The sequence below is a fragment of the Falco rusticolus genome, chromosome 1 (assembly GCF_015220075.1).
Source record: "Falco rusticolus isolate bFalRus1 chromosome 1, bFalRus1.pri, whole genome shotgun sequence".
NCBI lineage: Eukaryota > Metazoa > Chordata > Aves > Falconiformes > Falconidae > Falco > Falco rusticolus.
In genome coordinates this window covers 120,704,978-120,720,932 of record NC_051187.1, presented here as the reverse complement: position 1 = coordinate 120,720,932, position 15,955 = coordinate 120,704,978, and the positions used below count along the sequence as shown (strand labels likewise).

Below are 15,955 nucleotides of genomic sequence, written 5' to 3'. Positions count from 1 at the left end.
GCTCTACGGGCAGAAAGGTGTGCTCGTGGTAAAAACGTTCAGCAGCCTCTGAGGCTCAGACAGACGGAAGGAGTTTTCAGGGTCCTTCTTCTGGAGATGAGTCATCTTGCAGTGCGTCACCTTCCCCCTTTCTCTACCCTGTTGCCTGGAGGTGGCATCCCCTGGCTGAGTGTGGGATTCCTGCAGCGCCTGTGTCAGGGAAGCTAACTCCAAAGAGCCCCATGAAGTTGATCTGGATCCGCTAATAGAGCTGAAATATGAAGAAGGGATTTTTCTTAGAGATCTTTAAGTGAAACACATCGGAATAGCTTTGAGATGTGCCATATGGCCAGTACATGAAGTATCATCAGCATTAACACAAAATTGTAACTTTCTTGATTTCGTATATCCACATTTTCCAGCCTCATGGCTAGCTGTGCTCTTCTAAATAAGCATGTACATGCATGTGTCAAAATGATTCCCTCTTCAGCCACTCAGTTGGCTGCGCTCGGAAAACAACCAAACAGGGTCAAAGAACGCTGTAGTTTTCTCTGTAGAATCTGCCTGTACTGTTTTTAGTTCTTGTCAGGTACCTACCTGGGCCCCTTCTGAGCAGGAGTCAAGCCCCAGCTTGCCATTATGAGCCAAGAAGTGTGTAAAAGGTGAGGGAAGAGTGGCAGTGTGCCTCTGTGTTAAGTTTTTTAGGACATTCAGAAGTAAGAGGGGCGTACTTGTTTCTTCCATAGTAGCTATGATACAAGATGGGTGATGAAGGTTCAGAGCAGCCATTGTGCATTGTTTGGTGTGCTACGTGTGTGCCTGTGGTGTGCTGTGCTATGCCCCCGGTATCACAGAATGGCCAGGGTTGGGTGGGACCTCTGGAGACCGTCTAGTCCACACAGAGCAGGTTGCAGAAAGGCACGTCCAGGTGGGTTTTGAATGTCTCCAGAGGACACTCCACAGCCTCTCTGGGCAGCCTGTCCTAGTGCTCTGCCACCCTCACAGTAAAGTTCTGCCTCATATCCTGAAGGAACAAGTTCTTGTGTCGTGGTTTGTGCCCGTTCCTCTTGTCTTGTCACTGGGCACCACAGAAAAGAGCCTGGCCCCGTCCTCCTGACACTCGCCCTTAAGATACTTCTGTGCTTTGGTAAGATCCCCTGCCAGCCTTCCCCAGGCTGAGCAGCCGCGGGTGTCCCAGCCTGCCCTCCCCCGGGAGGTGCCCAGGCCCCTCACCCCCTGCGCAGCCCCCGCCGGGCCCTCCCCAGCAGCTCCCTGTCTCTGGAACTGGGGGGCCCAGCGCTGGGCACAGCACTCCCGGGGCGGCCTCCCCAGGGCAGAGCCGAGGGGCAGGATCCCCTCCCTGCGCCTGCTGGCCACGCTCCTCCTCACGCCCCCCAGGGCGCCACCGGCCTCCTGGGCCACCGGGGCTGGCTGCCGGCCCAGGGGCAGCTGCTGTGCCCCGGCACTGCCCGGCCCTTCCCCGCAGAGCTGCCTCCCCGCAGGCAGCCCCCAGCCGCTGCTGTGCGTGGGGCTGTGCCCCCCGGGGCAGGGCCCTGCACCGAAGGTGATGAGGTTGGTCCCCGCCCAGCTCTGGCCTGTCCAGGTCTCACTGAATGGCCGCGCAGCCTCCCGGGGTATCAAAACTAATGCTTCCCATACCGGGAGTCGAACCCGGGCCGCCTGGGTGAAAACCAGGAATCCTAACCGCTAGACCATATGGGAGGTGTCAGGTTCGGTCACCTGAACTCCAATGTGTCTGGGCGTCTGTGGTTGGTTTGTTTTTTGAATAAATGCAAGTGCATAAGAGAAGGCTAAAGCTGCACTTTGAAGGATTGACATCGGTAGGTGTCTTCTGGGCCTCTGCAGCACACTGCTGCAGCCTGGCAAGAGGTGAGGTGCTCCTGCCTCCCCGGGAGCTGGGGGTTTGACCCAGCACTGTGCCGTGGTGCCCAGCTGCCGTGCCCTGCCTGGGCATGGATGGCATGTCATCTATGTCTGTCTTAATTCCGTCTGAATGGCACTGACAAAACTGATGAGACAGAGACTTCATGTCTTACAAATTACTTCTGACTCCTTTCCAGGCCCTTTGTTGGATATATCTGTTATGGGGCAGCGTATTAGTACAGAGCATAACCGTTACTGTCACTGATGGGAATGAAGAGTGGATTTACGAGCTGTGCTGTGCAAGTGGCCGCTTTTGGAGGTCCCCATCATAGCTCTGCGATACATTCCTGTCCTCTCTCCCGGAGAGCAGAGCTGGGCCAGCGCTGCGGCACCCGTATGCACGTCCTGCCTTTGGGAGCGGGGTCTGCCGTGCTGCTGCTGGCTTTCTGCCAGGCGTCGGGTGTGGAGCTGCTGTGGGCTGATTCATAGCTCTGCTCTGATATTGCTGCTGATGTGAGTTTAACGTCTAGTGTGAAGCGGAGAATGAACAAAAGACAACTTTTCACTCAGTGAGTTATGCTAGTGAGTGTTAGTTTTAGTTATAAAACCATTTAAGCTTTTTCCTTAAGGATTCCTTTGGAGGTATATTAAATTTTAATGCTTTTGTAGCCTTTTCAAGATGTGTTTTTGTCGAAACTATGAATGAGTAAAATATTAACTTTACAATTTTAAGCAAGTGCATCATATCTAAATGATATTATAAAACCTCTTCCGGTTTTAAGGCAAAAGTTTTATTTTTGGTAGCTGCACCGTTTCTTGAAATATAAGCCAGGAGAAGACTATTAATTCTAAGTATATGACACATTACCTACCAAAATCTGTAGTCTTCTTTTTAAGCTATGAGCAGCATTTATATCCTGCTTGGATCAAATTAATGTAAATTGCATCCAACACTAGATAGTGCTGAATTAAACTCTGCAATAGCAATTGGCTATCAAAACAAGAATTTGATGCGTAGCTTCCTGAAGTGGCTGGGGAGAGAAAACAAGTTCATATCATGAGGCAGATCTGTGTATTAAGATAGAAAAAGCACCACTTAAAACTCTAAGCTAGAGGTTGGGGTTTGCCACAGGCACTGTGTATGGGGAAATACGTGATTATGTTTCCCTTGCAGTGTACTAGGAGATAAATTGTTCCTTGGAGAGTTAGAGAGAAAACTGAGTCGAGGGCTTTTCATGTCAACTCCTTTTTGGATCATTTTTGATAAATAAGAGAATTCTATGGAAGTAGTTCAGAGGAATAAATAAGATGCCTAGCTATGGTACACATCTGCAGTGTATGTCCTTAAAGCTTGCATTTTCCATAGGGGTTTTCTTCTCTGGTATTACACCAGGTTTCCTGGTGCTTTTCCCCACTCCCATTCTTAATTCTTTTCAATACAACAAATCTTTTTAATCCATCAAAATGTCATGCTGTCTGAAATATGAAGACATGTTGCAATTACAAGGCTGTTCAGAAACAGAAGGTGAACTCAGTAGTTTATTGCGCTCATATTCTTTCGAGACCTGCATTTTTGTTTGTGTATATCTAAATGATTTTTTTTCTGAGCATGATTCTATTCCCTTTGAAAGGTGCCTAATAAAGTTTTTATGCCAGTCTGCTCTGAGAAATGAGTTTGAACCTTTATCATTTCAGTGAACAAATTAATGAAAATCCAGATTTGAACCCCAGTAGGGTCATGTCAGATTGTCTGGAAACTAATTTATGGCGGTGGTGATCTTACTTGAAGTTGAGGTTTTCTTTCCACCATTTCCTCTCTCTGGCAGCACTCTGAACTCCCGCACTTCTAACTTTCGAGGAATCGGCTTGGTTTATTTTATTTTTACATATAAGTTTCTTAACTCCAAATAATTCTTGCAGTCAGCACTGAAAGTTGCAGAGGTTTTATCATCCGTTTATTTCTCCTTGCTGTGCTATCAAGTGGGGTTGCGGTTACTCAGAATAAGGTTAAGCGATTGTGTTGAGTTTGTATTTAATTAAACATAAGCGCCGATACCTTGTTAATTCCAGCCCTGCGATGGACGGACTGAGGGTGCCGCGTGACCTGCGTGCTGGTGGAGAGGGGAGGAAGCGGGAGTGGACTTTTCCTTGCAGGGCAGGACGATACTGGGTAGGAGCAAGCTACGCACATCCCTGCCAAAATACTTGGATCAGACTAAAGGAACACAGATGGCTGAGGCTGATAAAGGTGTCTCTTATTGTTTGTTTGGTTTTCTTTTTTTTTTTTTTTTTTTTTGGTCTGCTCCGTACTGTTTTGAGTTTGTGTGTGAGAGAGGGGTAAGAGGGGAGGAAGACAACTACATGAATATGTTTATTTTGATACATTTTACAGTGTAGGAAAGGAGTTGTATAAATTCAATACTCCTGCTCGGTAGGATGCCAAAGGCTGGAGCTAAGCCCTCCTTCTAGGTTTCTGTAACAAATGAACAATAATGTCCCCTCAGGGATTTATGTCATGCTGTCTGACCTTCAGTTCTTATCTGCTAATAGAAAAATCCTGATGCATTTCTGAAAGTAGCTCCTAAAAACTGAACTGAGAAAGCTTTGAAGCATGTGGCTGCCTCTGCTCATAACCGACCTCAGTGCTAGCTCTCCTCTTGCATGGCCCCTTTGCATCTCCTTGTTCCTCAGGTCGCTTATTACAATGGTTATTTGTTTCTTACTGTGCTTTATGTGATGCGTGTGTATGTATAAACATGTATATATGTGTGTATACACACATAGGGATAAATAATGTCTTGTCCTCAGAGGAGGTAGTGCCTAAGTCTGTCTGTAGTTTGCTTGGCAGAGGGGGAAGCCGAGCCATGGCAGGACAGGGTCGCATATGGGAAGAGCAAGTCCTGCAGACTCTTGATCTGAGCAAAGTCCAGTTCTTAGCATTTGTTATTTATTGTTGTAGAAATAACTGGTTGCTGCTGTCTAAAAATGGTATGTCTGAACTTTAAAGTTGCTTGCAGAAATAAATCGTTGTCACCAGACGTGGTGGTGGTTGTTCCAAGTCTGTCTGATCTGTTACACCCATGAGCAACACCATCCATCAGGGCAGGGCTGAGGAGAAGGGAGTAGAAGCAAGACCTTTTCTCCCTTCATCTATTTAAAGCAAAGTCTTAAACAGGCAATTTCATTAAAAAGCCTTAAGAAAGATTCGTGTTTTGTAAGTGATGGCAGTAATGTTCTCCTGCTCCTGACAGCTGGAAATCTGCAGGATGTTCTCGCTAGCAAACATGAAAGAAAAATGGTACTTGAGACTTCATGCTAGGGTGAATAAATTTCATTTTGAATATCTTTTTCAATTTGTAGTCATTAAGTTGAGATATTGCAGTTGCTTTTCATAGAAACTAATATGGTTGCAAAGCTGTACTGCTAATGGTATACTGTAAATAACTAAGACCAAACTTCATCCAAAACACTGCTATTTTGATCTGTTGTCTTCTAAACATTCTTTCTCTTCTTCCTTAATCACCCCATATGTATATGTTTTTAAAACAGACATTGAAATTTTTTTTTTTTTTTTTGGTGCAGCTAAGCTGCCCAAAACTGATGAAGACAGTGTTTCATTCTGAGACTGTGCTGTAAAAATGAATGTGCTTTGCTGATGCCTTGAGGTCTCACATATGCAAACAGTCTCCTTTATAAATACACCATAATATTATGATTATTAATTGTGGCTACTACTATACAAATAGAAAAATAAATGCAGCCCAACTGTATTCCCTCTGAAAAAAAATATAAAAAAAGCCATTTGTGTGAGCAGGAAAATGCTACTTTTTTTTCTGTGAAAATATATCATTGTTATTACAGCTTTGACTCTGTAAAGGACATATGAGCACGAGAATCTGGAATTTATAAAATAAATTATTACTAACAGTGGACTGGCTTTTCTTTAAGTTATGCTAATTTTCCATCACTGTAACTATATTTTGTTTAATTAAATTACTCTTCATTTACATTGTATAACCAAGCAGAAAATGATGCCCCAAGTAAATAAGACCTTATATTTGGGTAAATTTAAATCTGTATTGAAAGTGACATAGAGTGAGCACTAAACATCTAACAAAAAACTTGCCTTTGCCAAAGAAATAAGGAAATAAAGACATTCTGCAGTCTATAATTAGGCACTTACATGAATGTTGCTCTGTAAAAAGGAATATAAGACAATGGTATTAGAACAGTGCTTCAAGGAAAAGAAGTAACAACAATTTGTGGTGTGAGTGGGCTACACTACAACTTCACGGAGGACGGTTTTGTAGGAGCCTCCATCGAGAAGTCAATTAACTCTAGAAATGAATCTGTAAATATATGCGTTCCTTGCTTTCATATAATTTAAAAATGAAGGGCAGCTTTATCTATTGTTAATTTTGAGTGCTTTCTATTGTGGAAAAGTTTTCAAAAGACAAAAATTAGCTGCTTTGTCTGACCTAAGTCAGAGAGTAGGTACTTGATGTTTAGATAAGCTGCTAAAAAGAATGGAGAAGCCATCTAAAGTAGTTTGGTGGGGGCATGTAGCAACTAAAAAAACAGCCTAAAAAACGCAGACATACCATATTTATTCCAGCCACTAATAGCTGCTTGCACTTATGGAAAGCAAAGAACACATTTTTTTTAAAAAAGAAAAACAACAAAACACCCAAAAAACAAACAAAAGAGGCAGCGCCAAGAAGGTTTGTGTTGATAATGCCCACCTCCATAATCTTACAGGTTTTATCTTAATGAAAATATTATTTCAAGTAATATTTCTTGGGAATAAGAATGGTTCTTTTAGGGGGAAAGAACTAGGCTTAGAAAATGTATTTGTTGAGAAACCTGAGCGTTTGCATGCATAATGACCTAACTACAAAATCATGTTGTCCTCATTCCTCTGGTTAGTTGCTTGGAGACTAGAAGGACTACTAGTGCAAGGCTAACAGAATATGATCTTCTGACAGCACCAAGACTTCTTGTAGGCCACCGCCTGATGTACAGGAAAATGAAATACCTTCTATGTAAAATAAAATGCATGGGCAATCATTGAAAAATGTTGAAGTGCGCGCTGCAGGGAAGGACTTCACCAAAGGCAGATTGAATGGAGCTATTTTCCTCTTCTATTGCTGTCAGGACCAGCAGTCCTTTCAGTTGAGGTGGTGGTAGGTTTTGGAGTCACCTGCAAGCTCTCATCCCCTGCAAGTCTTCTCTCTCATTGTTTTTTTTTGATGTGGGGGCTGTAACACTACGATTGAGGTATTTCTTCATTTGGCTCTCTGGATGCATCTAGCTCTTATGGTTGGCTTCAGATCATGTAACTTTAGCTTTGTAAGACTATAAGATGCTTGTTGAGGCTTCTAGTGTCTCCTCAGCGTAGGACAATAGATCCCCCAGAGACTGTCCTTCAGAGGCAATCAAGAAGGGGAACGTGCCTAGCTATCATGGGACAGGAGACTTGTCCTCCCAAAGTCCCCGAGCTGGGGCCTGTGTGCCTTGCTGAAAGTAAGCCACTGCATCTGAGATTTGGTTAAATTTGGGTAGTGAATCCCCTGGTAGATGCAGGTTTCTGTTTACATCAGGAAATCAGGACCAGCAACTATCAGGAATAGTGACCAGCAAGTGCTTATAGAATGCTTGAGAGCAGGTTGGTGCTAACAGGTCTACTTTCCTGTGGCCCCAAGTTCATCTGTAGTTGGAAGGGTATGAAACAGACCGTGTGTTCAGTGGTTCATACGTTTTTAACCAAGTTTGCATGGCAATGTCCTTTGTAGAAGAAATTTCGTTTCTTAATAGTTTTTAATTATTTTTTTTCGAGAAAGTTGTATTGAAAAGAAAGAATTGCTTTTAGTAGGCTGAAAGATACTTTTGCCCTACTCCAAAATATACTATGATTATAACATATACCTAGCTGTTGGTGTATTTCTGCAGTTAAAAACCAGAAGTCTGGTGTTTAGAATAAAGGATTCTGAAACAGAAACGGTGCGTTAGATTTCCTTTGCAACTCCCACAGACGTTGATTAATGGGGACAGTCAGCATGGCTTGCTTTTAGAAAGAAAAAGCTTAATGATTAACTAAGTTCTTTTTCTGTCTCCCCTACTGAGCATATAAAATGCTTATAAAAGAATGTAGAAAAGAGGCAGTTGGAGTTGTTGTTGTGCACAATAGAAACAGAGCCAAATATTTCACAATATACTATATATAGCCAGAAACATTAATTTCCATGTGATAGCTGTCAAGATCTGAATATAATAATGTATGCTCCTAGTCATTCAGTGTTTTTTTGGGGGGAGAAAAGCTGTCATTCTCTCTGGGTTGTAGATAAAGTAACACCTATATAGAACCATGTACGAACGCTTGTTTTTACGTGTGTCGCAACACTGGAATTGAAAACTGGGGATTTGAGAAGTTATTACCAATTCTAAACCAAATGATGTTGCTCCGGCTTGACGTTTCTAAATGCTTAGAGAAAAGTAATGAGACCCGAAGATGTCCCCTCTGTGAATGTGTGAATTTTTTTCATTGGTGTCATCTGGGGAAATGAGAAATTTGTTCTATAAATAAGGGAATGGTAAGGGATCCTGTCTAACGCAGTTGGCAACGTCTGTCATGTTACACTTGTAATCCCACATTGTTGGTGACTGCCAGCGATGGTTGCAGCATGCTGAAACGTGTTAATAAGCATCTCTTGAGTGAAGCCTACACAATATTCGGTATTTCTTTTACCTGAATCAAATTCAACTCTGAAATTACATTTTCAAAACTAATGTATAAAATTTGGGCATACGCTTTTGCAAAACATGTTCTTGAGACTTGTTATATCAAAACTTCTATCTTCGTATTTGTCTCTCGAAAGTGGGATTTGATGTTTATCTAAGGGGATAGTGGGATGACCATGAGTTTCCATTATGCTTTACGGAGCTACTTGCTTTTACATCATACAAGTCTTCCAGATTTATTTAGGAATGCCTCCTTTGCATATTGGAACTTGAAGAGTAGAGGTGCACTCAGGAAGGAATGGTACAGTAAGAAGGTCGATGATCTTGTATGAACTGGATTCAGCAGGAGCAGCGCAATATATGTAATAGATGCAAAGCTTTTGGAGATACCATGAATTGTGGGGCATCACAGTTCTTGCTCCTGTTCAGTGACATCAGCTGCATTTCTCTGTTCTTAATCTCTCTCAAGACCCCCGGCTTACTTTCTGGAAACTGCTCTCTTGGGGAAGTTTTCCCTGTGTTAGCTGATAGTGCTTTGTAAATTGCTGTGATTTTTTTTTTTTCCTCCCACCACCCCCAGCCTCCATCATGTGAAGAAGAGTAGTAGGATATAGCTATATGATTTGCCACAACTTTTAAAATACAAAAGTTTATGTAACTTTGTGGTAATCTTGAATCCATTTAACAGATGTTATGTATAGACTTATGTGAAAGTTACAGCAGGATAAGTGTCAATGTGATGACTTTGATTTATATGTTTTGAAAGATATACCCTTTGTAGAACTACTTTATAAGTATAGAATTGTAGGTTTACACAGTCAAGGTCTGTCAGTAGCTTCCAGCTCAATGTTTTTGTCTTAGGAGTTCCCTGAAAGTCGTTTTCCCTCTTAGTTATTAAACTCAACCAGTGGTAGTCTCATATGTGCCAGCTTGTGCTCACCTAAGTACTTGAAACTTAGTTTTATTTTGATGGATGCTGGAATTAGGCCTTTTATGGCATGTGAGTAGTGTCATCAGAAAAATTTACAGCTTCAAGTCAAAGCCCAACATATACGTTTGGGGGCGTGTTTGCATTATAGACAGATAGGTTTTGTCTGGCTGCCCTGGCTTTCTGAAATATTGGTGGGAAGATGACACCATGGTGTCATGGTGTGGTGGTCTCTCATCTTGAGGATTTACTTTCTTCTGAGGAACGTAAATTCTACTCCAGGCTGATTTGTATTAATTTTTATTGTGGCAGTGGCTTTGTTTTCAGAAAGCAGCCTGCATTGGAGATTAGTATCAAAGCTTTCAGTAAGTTTGGAGTGCCTGGGCATTTCCTAGGACTTGGTTCCTTTTTTGTGCACTTCTTTTGGGTTGAAGGGGTACCTCTGTAAAACTGAACTTTACTCTCAATGGGAAGGGCCATACTGTATCCTTGACATAACTGGAGCCAAAGAATAACTCTATTTTCTCTATAGCCTTCTCTGTGCTGAGATTAATCTATTATTTTTTTTAGCTTTCTGTAAAATTCTGTTATCTCTCCTTATATCTTTTTTAAATAGAGGCTTACATTTTTCTTTATCAAACAATAAAACATGTTCTTATTTTTAAAAACTGAACTTTTGTGTTTAATAGCAATACTTTTGAAGACAGAAATGTTGTAGCGGTCAGGTTTTAACTGTCTTGCAGCAAGTCTTTCAAAAAAATATGAAAGTTATCTAAGGATTTAGTTAGTAGTAAAACTGTTCCCTCATTTCAAATGCAGACCTGCCTGGGTGGATAAGGGGTTCCAGGAATGCAGGGAATGCAGGAATGCAGGTGGATCACAGGGCTTCATGAGAAGCCAAGGTCATCCAGAGCCAGAGCTTCAGTGGTCACTGAGGATGAGCACTTGGCTGATTGCAAAGTGATTTTCCCCAGGCCCAGAGGGCTCCTGTTATTGAGTGCCCTGGCAGGGGAGGCAGATAAACACACGTGTCCTTCTCGCAGAGTATAGAGCACCTCACATAGGAGAGCTGGAGAGGTGTGGTCAGGGCAAGGTGTTAGAAAATGGGATGATACGTCATGTCATCTTCCCTAGGGAAAGAGGTGAAGTGGAGCCCCTGTTCCAGCCAGCCATAATTACTCGCTTACTCGATTTATTTATTTATTTCCGCCCCAGCCTTTGCCCTGGCTCTGAATCCTGTAGCCCGCATCTCCAAAGCATCATCTTGGGAGGCAAGCCAGGCAGGCCATGAGCTCACTGCATGCATGTGCAATGATGCTAGGGAGCGAAGGGGCTTGCCCCGAGGGCTCCCACCATTGCCTGCCTCTCACGCTCGGTTTTGTGAACTACTTGCTAGAGCAGTCTCCCAAAGTGAAATCATTGCAAGGTAATTCCTTCCTTGTGTAAGATCTCAGGCCTTCACATGTGAGGATCGCTTCAAAAGAGTAAGGTAACATATTTTATCTTTAGGAGACAGGTGCTTTTTTTTTTGCCTACTGTTGTGCTCTGTTTTTTTGATGGCACCCATGGGTACTTTACTCTCCTGTTAATTTCCAAAAGTTAATTATATATGTGTGCATGTTTATTTTAGTGTGTAGTCATTTGAATTTATTGTTCTTATTTAACAGTTCTTCCTGCTCTGTTATTGGCAGCAGTATTTGATTTACTTCTGTGATTAATTCTTATCCCTTTGAAATCCACGGAGCCTTTAAAAAAGAAGAAAGAAATCCTAACAATAATAGTAGTATTCAAGCTCCTTTGTCTTCATTTTGTTCCAGTGCAGTGGTGGATATTCCAGATTCTCCATGGTAATAGAGAAGTATTTCAGAAGCAAATATCTTGCCAGATCTTTGAATTTTCATTACCATTATTGCTAAGGAGAAAGAGTACTTTATCAGCCATAGGCTTTGTGGCACTAGAACACGGATGTTTAAAGCTGATGCAAATGAGCATTCTCTTTTCATTGTGAAGTTACTGCTGAAGTAGTGCAATTTTTTAAGAACCAAAGATCTTTTCTTAGAAAAACTTCACTGGCATCTCTTTGGTAAGCAAGCGGCGCAATGCATCCCTGGGGTTTCTTACAGGCAGAACAGAAAGATCTCCTTTACTCGGCCTATTTTGTTACTCACGGATTATGTGCATTAGCTGTTATCCCATTATATGGTACATTCATAACTGTTCTGTTCAGGGCCTGAAGTAACCAGGTTGGGACTGTGTGTAGTCCCGCTGACATGAAAAGAGTACAGACAAAATAGAGATGAGTGTTTGGCTACTGCGAGGACAAGTAATCAACCAAAGAGTTTTATTTAAATTCAAGTTCAATGTTTTTTTTCTTCTTGTATGTTTACCTGCCTGACTACTAGTCTTGGGCAGATCATCTTCCCTCTTTGGTTTTACACATCACATCCAGCCTCAGGGGCAAACAAGGAATTAATTTGTTGCTCCTGAAGGTTCTGCCTGATTTTGCAGTGGTGCAAATAAGGGTTGGTTCCTACGCTGTAAATTTTACAAAACCAAGGCTGGAAACCGGGGGGCTTTTCTACGTTAATCAAAGACACAGTCAAGTTGCGGTAACAAGTATATTTCTGTTGCTACAATAATATTGCGTTGCTATTTTGTTCCATTCTCTTTAATTTAATCCCAGAATTTAGGTCCTACTTTGTACTGAGTTTAGAATTGGCACTTGTAACATTAAACCGTTTTAATATCCATATATTCTGCTTAGAGAGTTTGTGGGACACATACATTACCCTCTCAAAAGAAATAATTTTGTGTCTGTTGCCTAAGCTTTCTTAGACCAAAAATAGTTCTTGTTGAGTAAAGGGTAGGAATGAATGCAGAGCACTGTCCTTGACCGGGCTGATTACAGAATACTTCAAATCAAGGATGTTCATCAGGTAAACCGTGAAAGAAGTGTTCTAATAAAAAGGAATGTTTGAAGAGCTTTCATCTCCAGTGAGATTACTTCCATGAGTCAGTTGAAAAACATTCACCTTTGTTCACTGATGTTTAAGAAATTAAGTAGCTTGGAGCTACTTGTTACGTTGTAGTTAATACTTGTTTAACTACCGATTGCATCTATAATATGGAGGATTAATTCTGGGGAAATTATATATGATAGCTAATTTGATATTTAAGGCTTCCTTAATTGCTATGCTAAATGATTATTAACAATGATGAAACTTGGACGGACATGGATCTCAGTCAGTTATGGCTGGGACAAGTATAGTAATGCAAGGCAAAGCACATGGAACTGTCAGCATTTGGATTAATTAACATTAAGTGCCTTTCAAATTTTTTTTTTACTGCTCTCTTCACCAGGCTTTGATGTGCATTCCTGCCAGCATAAGAATATGCACGTTGATGGGAAGAAGAAAATAATGAACTAGTTCATACAGTTGTGAGAGTTGAGCCTAAATGGCAATATTGCAGTCAGGTCTGTCATGTATGTGTGTCCCTGTATCAGCTAAATATATGGAATAATATATAAGTAAAGGAAAAGGAATTGTTTCTCTTCTTACGGGTTTCATATGCTTAGGAATTTTTATGTTGATGGGTTATTTTTTGAGTCATTCTTTTTATGTAGATACATATTTCAGTCCAAATGGTAGTATCAACTGTGGAAGATCTTAGACATAGCAGAATGCGTGATGTGTTATGTAGAGGACAGCCAAGAAATGAATGTAATCATCCTTGTAATCACCTTTGAGAGCTTTGTATGGCCCTGCTGCTGGAGCTCGTGTCGCTGCTGTGCTCCTGAAGAGGAGGCTGAATCTTCGGATGGATAACGTACTGGTAACTTTTGAAGGTATTGCTGTCTATTCCTTGTAATGCTATCCTGATAGCTTTCTGTCATAGCCTAGGAAATTTAACAAAGAAGCAGAAAAAGGCTACTATAAGGAAGGATAAACTTCTTGTTAAGCTACAATACCGGGCATCGGTCCCAACCTGGACTCTGTCGTGCTAAGGGGATTACTCAGTCTGTGCCATGACAGCTCACCCAAAACATGTCGGAAATATTAGTCTCCTGTTAGTTTAGATTAATGAACTTTAAAAATTCATATTTAGCTGGTTTGGGTAGATGTTGCTAATTTTTCCCCATAGTTTCAGAGGGAAGACACGCAGAAGCATGCCCTGTGGGACGGTACTTGAAACTTCGGCATCTGCCCTGTTAGCGGGGGCCCGGTCACTAAAGGGCAGAGAGCTCCAGTGTTGCCCGTGGTCATATCTAAAGGCAGTTTTCTTCCCCTCTGACCCTTAAATTGCTTTTCCCTGGTCCTTCTTAATGCTTGAGCACACCCATTTATTTTCACAAATCCTACCTTGTAGGTTCTCCCTTTCCCTTTATTCACAGGCTCTTTTGGCAGTAGGAAAATGATCAGTTCTTATTATTTCAATTCTTAATTTTGATTGATCTCGGTTTTTATTACGTTTAAGCAAGGGGAATATTGGTAATAACTGATTCCTAAAGATTAGAAATCTTACTAGTTAGTTACTGTGCTGCTTTGCTGTTTGGTGTAGTTAAAGAGCTCACATCATGAGAATACAATCTCACTACTTGTGCCACGCTACTTCTGAAGCGTAAGATTTTTTTGGTAGGTTTTTCCAACAGGAGTGAGGTTTTATTTAGTTGAAAGCTAAAATGATATTTGTCAGATGGTTTTTGTGAAGGGGGATGTTTTGTTAGAGCAGGACACAGTATTTGTTGGTCCAAAGCAGGTGGAGTAAAGCCCTGAGTTGAGACTGGGTAGAGGTAGGTCTGAAACAGTGTGGAACAAAGGATGATAGTATATGTAGATTATATTCCTGCAATGCTGAATGCAACTAGGTAGGAAACAGTGAAATAATTTTTTGCAGTGAAGATATATCTGCATCAGCTTCTGCATACCAAGAGCATCAGTCTAATGGGATCTCAGTGTGTGCTTATCAACAGGAGCTGCCCGTCTTCTCTTGTTCTCTGCACTACCTGAACTCAAGTGTGCAAACAGATATCTCCTCTAGTGATACACCTTTACTTTGCTATGCAGTATTTTTTTCCTAAGGTGTAAAAGTTTTTCTTCAGTAAAAACAAAACAAAACCAAAAGAACCCACAACAAACCAAAAAAAAACCCCAACCAACCCAAACCCAAAACCAAACTGCCCCCCCTAAACAAACAAAAAATCCCAACTGAGAAACTATGATGAAATTATTTCCCTAGAAGCATTTAGAAGGACTTGAATAAGCAAAATGGAAGGAAGATGCAGTAGTTAAGACTGCAAAGCATGATGCCCTTCAGAAGAAACCTTGCTGTATGAACGGGGAGAACTGACCAGAGCTGCAGGGTGTTGTACTGGGAGGAACACCAAGTTTTAAGCGTGGAGCATCTGGTGTAACTCTGGAGACAAAACTGAATTGGGGGTGATGCCTGCCTGATAGGAGTGGTAGCGTCTCATGTGAATTAATATATTCAATCAGCTGTGATTCAGGTAACCTTCTGATTAATGACAAAAGATGTCATGCGGATGTAACTTAACTTTCAGTGATTTGTCAATGTCTGCCTGTGTCCTGGAAGTACTGATATGGATAAACAGCATTTCTTAATTAAACTTCATAGATATTTGTCCTTGTCCCCATGTTTCATTACATGTGGGGGTCAACTTCAAATCAATATTTCATATATTTCATTTAAAGTTCAGCTTAAACTGTCACAGATAAAAGCAAGTGCTTTGTTGTCCTTGTAGTATACTATATAAAAGTTTTGGACTGTTTTATCTTACATGAGCCATACCTTCCTGTTTTCAGAGACATAGTTCAGTTGGGTTCTTGTGAGCTGCATGGGATTACTCGTTTCTTAAAGGCAATCAAGTTTCTCTTATTTCACTTGCTGTTGACAAGTGGGTTTTTTTTTTTTCGTTGCTTTTTTTTTTTTTTTTAAGTAATGCTCTTAGAAGGTCATTTGACTTTTGAGGGTTATTCACTTCGTTAGCCTGAACACTAAAACCTTGTGTCCTTGGGTTCTGATTAGTGACACTTTAATAAAGTCATTTGAAGTTCAGTAGACTGAATTTTCCACCTTTTCTAATGTTTCTATGGTCACAGGGAAGCGACCTGTATTCAATCTTTTAAATGCAAATCTTTTAAAAGTTAATGTGCAATTTTGTGTACCAGACTTCTTCATGGGTTACAAAAAGTGCCTTTTTTTTTTTTTAAATGACTACAGCAGTGTCTTTTCTCTTTCTTCTTTGCTTTCCTCCTCTCTTTCTTTCTAGTGATGTGACAGCCAATTGACTAAACTTGGGTCTTTTGGGATAACAAAGGATTGAGAAAAATCTTAAAGGTTTTTATTGCTGCACTTTTTTTTTCTTTTTTTGGCTGGACCAGGGTAGACAAAGGCCTTTCCACTTGA

General features: G+C 41.2%; 1 protein-coding gene and 1 non-coding gene across 2 annotated transcripts in view; one reads left to right on the top strand and one right to left on the bottom strand.

Moving 5' to 3' along the window:
• Positions 1-15,955, top strand: part of FAT4 (FAT atypical cadherin 4) — a 150,934-nt gene that overhangs the window by 13,571 nt on the left and 121,408 nt on the right. The window lies entirely within an intron of this gene.
• Positions 1,630-1,701, bottom strand: TRNAE-UUC. The gene has a single exon. It is a non-coding gene; the product is annotated as a tRNA-Glu (tRNA).